This window comes from Lygodium microphyllum, chromosome 17 (genome assembly GCF_053477565.2).
Source record: "Lygodium microphyllum isolate KBCC chromosome 17, Lygodium_microphyllum_v1.1.10, whole genome shotgun sequence".
In the NCBI taxonomy this organism is placed as follows: Eukaryota; Viridiplantae; Streptophyta; class Polypodiopsida; order Schizaeales; family Lygodiaceae; genus Lygodium; species Lygodium microphyllum.
The window spans coordinates 56,113,770-56,119,769 of NC_141151.1; the positions used below are offsets into that span (position 1 = coordinate 56,113,770).

At 38.8% G+C, this 6,000-nt stretch overlaps 1 pseudogene; it reads left to right on the plus strand.

The window, feature by feature from the left end:
• LOC148021910 (trans-cinnamate 4-monooxygenase C4H2-like) overlaps positions 1-2,895 on the plus strand; it is a 116,101-nt pseudogene extending 113,206 nt beyond the window's left edge.
• The last annotated feature ends 3,105 nt before the right edge of the window (positions 2,896-6,000 follow it).

Consider the following 6,000-nt stretch of genomic DNA (forward strand, 5'->3'; position numbering starts at 1 on the left):
GTCCTACATGAGCAAACAGATAAGTGTTGTGTTAATGCTTTTGGGGGTGCATTTTGTGTTAAGTCTGGATTCTTTGGCCACAATTTCCCTATTTCTAGTCTCCCCACAACTCTTAATGATTCTTTCTTTCACAAGCACATATGTCATTGTGGGGCAACTCAAGTTAGTTTTCCTTGTTTATCTTTGGTATTGAGCTTTTTAATGGTGAATTTCCATATAAGTAAGTTGAGCTTGGTAGAGAGGGTACTCAACCACACAATTCTCATCTTGTACTTCCAAGTCCCCGATTGAGTCCTTGAGACCTCCATTCTGTTACTACCTTCTTTCACTTCTTGAAATCCTTTCTACTTTTGGCAACTTGCTCTTGTTTACTGTTACATATGACTAACTAATAACTAACTATTAGCCAACATTTGAGTAGCTGAATACATATAAACACTTATAATAAACATGATAGTTTGATTAGTAGAAGGGGACAATTTGTTGTCTTCAACATGGACTCAATGAAATTGAACTATCAGTGAGCTTCTAATGAGGATGATCTATATGTTAGTTTATTGCTATTACTCAATTGAATTTGGTTCCTTTTTTGTATTACAAAAGATATTTTGATTGAGTGAATTGTCTACTTTAGTTCTTAATAAGAATTAGTGGAATATTAGACTAAGATAAATTTTTATAATTTATTATTTTTACTATGAATTAGAATTTATATTGAATATATACAAACATAAAATTGGGTGATATGGCTAAGCCAAAATGTTTCAACTCTTAGCTAGGTCTTTGAAGGTAACCTTGAAGACTTAGTCGGTTTTCCTAAAAAACCTGATAAGTAGAGCTAAAGCATTGCTATGTATTTTTAAATTCTATATCAATGGTAAGTTACCAGCTTAAATTTGTGTATCCTCATTGTGAAATCCATTTGCTAGCACTATTTAGGTATCCAAACACATAAAATATTTTACTATATGGTTTGAATCCTTATAGGAAACAATGCCAAGCCAGACCATGTAGATTGGTTAGCAACATTGTGAGGTATAATGTTGACCTGTGTCAATGTGAAAGATAGCAAACACCATTGTCAAAATTAGACGCCACCAACAAGTAGCCCAACAAGTAGTCCAAGAGATAGACCTTGCTGTCAAAGAGATCAGGGACATGCCCAATGTGCTTACCACAGGTATTGTCATCTATGACCGTCTACAGCTCATGATGTACAACATTGTCTACAGGATGATGTTCAACACAAGGTTCAAAGGGTTTGATGACCCCCTCTATGTGTAGGTCATGAACCTTAATAGGGACAATGGCCTTCTCGTGTAGAGCTTCAAGTATAAATATGGTGACTTTGTGCCTTCCTTCAAGCCAATCCTCTGTAGGTAACTCAAGCAGGTCTCGAACACCAACCAGCGGAGGCTCGCATTCCTCTAGGACGCATTTCTTAACGAGTGCAAGAAGTAAGAGTTACTCATCATTTGCTGCTTTGCCTGTAGATTCCGACCATCTATTGTACTATATCGAAGGAAACATTACTTAACCTAAATGGTATGTATTGAGGATTATGAGACCCACGGTACAATGCTTTAATCTACAAACAAGTTCCGGTGTTGTATGGGTGCAATTCCTACCATTCTGCAACACTTGTAATTTCTGATGTATTCTTTTAATTGGATTTGTAGGCAAAAGGGGGAGAATATTGGAGTGGACTTCTTTCTAGATGCCTACCTCAAAGGAGAGAGCAGTGAAAACAGTGTGTTGTATCTTATTCAAAACATGAATGTTGCAGATAGGCTATTCATTTGTATCTTGCTGTAGCAAATTCAATCTTTTCACTTGGAGCATTGAATAATCTTCACTACTTCTAGGGGCCTTTACAAACCTGATCTGTATATAGATAGGGAGTTCTCCTCACTCATGGTGGAAGACAAATGTCTAATAATGGATGACACTCTACTCAGTATTGTACACCTGCAGGCGCTACAAGGAATCACTTTAGGGAAAATTGATTCTATAAAGTGCTTAGATTCTTCACCTTGTCAAACATTCATGAATTATGTTCTTATATGATTGTTTGGACTTATTTTCATGTGCAACAATTGAGACCACATTGTGATCATCGAAATGGGGCGTTGCAGAGCTAGTGAACAATCCATACATCCAAAAGAAGATAAGGGATGAATTGAATACAATGTTAGGAAAGGGTGTACCAATAACTGAGTCTGAAGTCGCAAATCTACCCTACTTCAGGCAAGCTTCCCAGATTTGTGCATAACTTTTGGACCCTTGAAAATATACTACATGTATAAGTGGATGAAATGCAAGATCTGTGCAAAAGATGATTTGGAACTATAGCACTTCATGTGTGCAAAATTCTCTTCAAGTCAATGAAGGTGAAGAAAAATCGGTATCCAACATTGGTGTTGTTTGTATCAGGCCACAGTAAAGGAAATCCTCCAAACACACATGGTTATTCCCTTGTTGGTACCCCATATGAACCTCCAAGCAGCCAACCTATGCAGCTATGACATTCCAACAAACACCATAGTTTTAGTAAATGCATGGGGCATAGCAAATGACCCCAAGTATTGGGACAAGATAGAGAAGTTCATGCGGGAGCAGTTTTTGGAGTGGAAGATAGAGCTCAATGGGGCTGACTTCAGGTTAATCCCATTTAGCTCAAGCAAGAGGAGGTGTCTAAGGAGTATTATAGCTTTGCCAATACTAGCACTAGTGTTGGGCAAGATGGTGCAGGCCTTTGAGCTTCTGCCTCCACCTGGCATGGATAAAGTGGACCTAAGGTCTGTTGGAGGAGGGCAGTTGAGTCTCAGTATTGCAGTGAGGTCCACTGTGGTGGTCAAGCCAATGGAAGACACAGAGAGAGAGAGAGAGAGTTGATGAACATTTGGGGTGTTGTGCTTCTACTGCCTAGAAGCCCCTACAGCCTATACTTCCTCCATAAATTGGACAATGGTATTCTAATTGTAGATGCACCAACAAGTAGTCCACATGTACCTATGACGCACCTCAATTAGAGCCAGCTCAAATTGGACCGACTCAATTCATTAGCGGAGGGTTAGTGCATTGCTAGAGTCTTTGTGGCACTATATGCTAGCCACATCTTGGGCTAGTGATACCTCAATTCAAAATGTGTGCTAATATTTCAAGGACTAATATGGTGTGAGGTTTTCTCATCTAATGTTCACTATGTGTATTGATATTTGCTGCATATGCAGGTTTCTTTTTCAATAAGCAAAGCATCATCATCAAAGGATGTTTCAAAGAAGAGTAAAGGCTCCAAGGAGGAACCAAAAAAAAAGAGAGAAAGGTGTATAGTTTACTAGGGTAGAAGCATGATGCTCCACATGAGGTGGCATATGTTCTCTCTCTCTCTTTTGCTTGGGTCTTAATTTGTCAAATCCATTTTGATTACTTATATACATCATAACTTTGTTGGCTCTTCTTTCACACGGATCCTCTCAGGATTTTTTATGAGAGTTTGTACAAGGAAAATCCTAAAAGGGAAATCAGTACACATGCATGTGTGGAAGCACATACAAGAATGAGAGTAAGAAGGATGCACAGATTTTGGTCATTGACAATTACAAGAAGAGTGTCCTCCACTATGCAGCTCAATATGGCTAGAGCTCCTGCTACAATATCAACTAGTTGCTTGACTGTTGGGCCAACTGTTGCGGCGATCTTTTAGATGAGGAAGAAGACTACAAGACTTTCCTTGTGGAAGTTGTGAAGGCAGGAAATGCAAAAGTTGTGAAAGCTATGAGGAGTAGCATAGCAAATACAAGTTTGAACGAACCTGTATATCAAGGAGGAGCCCAAACAAGTGGTGCCCAACACTCACATTGAGCAGAAAACTGAGGGCATAGGGCATAGGAAGAAGGTGATGTTGAGGAGTCAGGATAGTTGGAAACTGGCTGCTAACACGAAGGGCAACATCAAGCAACATCAAGCAATATCAAGCACCATGGCATGGCTTTCATCAGATGCACCATCAGTAATGTTTAAGCACATGTACTAATTACCGGTCAATGTTGGTTTCCAGCTTGCAAGATGTCTATGGGATGCTACCTTAAGATGATCAAATATGATGCTAAAGGATCATGACACAAAGGAAGTAACCACAAATGCTCAGGTGAGAGTTTTAAGAATTTTTCTTATCCTTTTCTTCAACATGGTTTTTAAAGAATAGTGGATCAAATTTGAAGAGATGCAAAATTTGAAGCCAATTTTCAGCTGGGTGAGCCATTCAATGCATGACAATTCCATTGTACAGTCTCTTTATGGGCTACAAGCAGCTTTAGAGAGACGCTTGACATCAACAGAGCTTGGGCAGTTGTTCCTTCATACTGGGTTTGCCTAGCTCCTTGCCTTGTATTCATGATGTTTGATGTCATCTTTCAACTCCAGCTATGCTATTGAGCCCTTGGTAGTTCTTTAATGGTTCTAAATAATATAATTAGCCACACTTTATTTTGCCAGAAAAGGCTGAAGTGGTGACTCAAGAGGCATTAAGTGGTGGGTAGGAAAGTCGAAGATAGAGATCGAGGAAGGAATAGCAGGGCATGGAGCTGATGTATCATGTACAGAAAGTTATACACTAGAAAGGAGAGGGGTGGGACAGGTTGAGGATAAGTAAGGATGAGCACGGCAAGCTAGGAGGGGCTACCTTGTGATTTTGTAAAGCACTATTGATAGGTTTCTCTATGATTCTGTAGTATTAGGTGGTGTTAAGGTGTAACCAACTAAAATATTTGTATGCATGATTGTACAAACAATGAATTTTGTTTCTTTATAATGCTATAAGTATACTAACTCCAAAATTTGCAGCCATCATTTGAAGGATCACAAGCTGCAACTTTACATGGTGCTAATTTTAACTCTTCAAATAGGTTATGGCTAAGGGAGTAGCAACACATCATTTGAAATTATTGATCCCTACGTTGCAGCTTAGGTACCAATTTTCACCAACAAAAATCTTAATTTTGATGCACAATCACTATCAGAATTGTGTCTAGGATAGCAATTAACAAACAGTGCATTGCCTTTCTCCTTTGAAGCACCCCCTATCATAGGTAGGCCGTGTCAAAAAGCATGTGGATAGACATGTTTTGGAGTACAATCATTAGTGTAAACATCACTAGTAGCAATGTGTAAGCTGAGGGCTGCAGGCTCACAGTGACACGTGGAAAAAGTAGGAGATGTATTCAGCAGAGATCACACTAAATTCCATGATGCATAGAATCAGTAGAAGCAAACTCAAAAATGATGCCTTTTGTATCGACTTCTTGGAGCTTAATGAATTCATAAGAATCATTGGGCATATGGGATTTGAAGGAGTGGTTTCTTGAGTTCTCTTGAGACCATCTATGGATTGGTACTTTAGTTCACCTTGGATATTCAATAGCTAAGACCAATCTAACTTCTTGTGGAATATGGCTTGCTTGTAGGACATTTTTCATCGGCATCATCATTTCTAATAGGAGTATCAATGTTTAGCTAGAATTTGAGAAAATCAAGGATTCTTTATTGTGAATCTTTGTCTAATCTTTTAGATGAAGCCTATGCACACTTGAAATCTCACTACTAAGAGGCTTGTTCTATCTAGCAGCTTTTGCATATGGAGTTGGAGTGGTCATGGTAGCAACTATTCCAAACATTGGCAATGCCAACAAGGTGCTTGGAGGAGGGGAAGCATATCAAACCTTGGACTGCCACCACAAGTTATGTATCCTTATGAAAGAAATCCATAGAAGGTACAACTCTTGCTACTTTAGTGCTCTTACATTAGATGCACCTCTTGCTACTTTGGTTGTAGCAATCCCAATAAAAAGTTAGATTGGTTGAAGTTTGAGCTTGATGGATCTGTATGTTTCATCCACCTATCTAAATAGCTTGCTAAAACATTGAAAATGAAGAATGTAAGTTGAGGGTTTCGATATCCTATTTACATGTAGTGGTAAGCTAAATCAATTTGACTTGCTA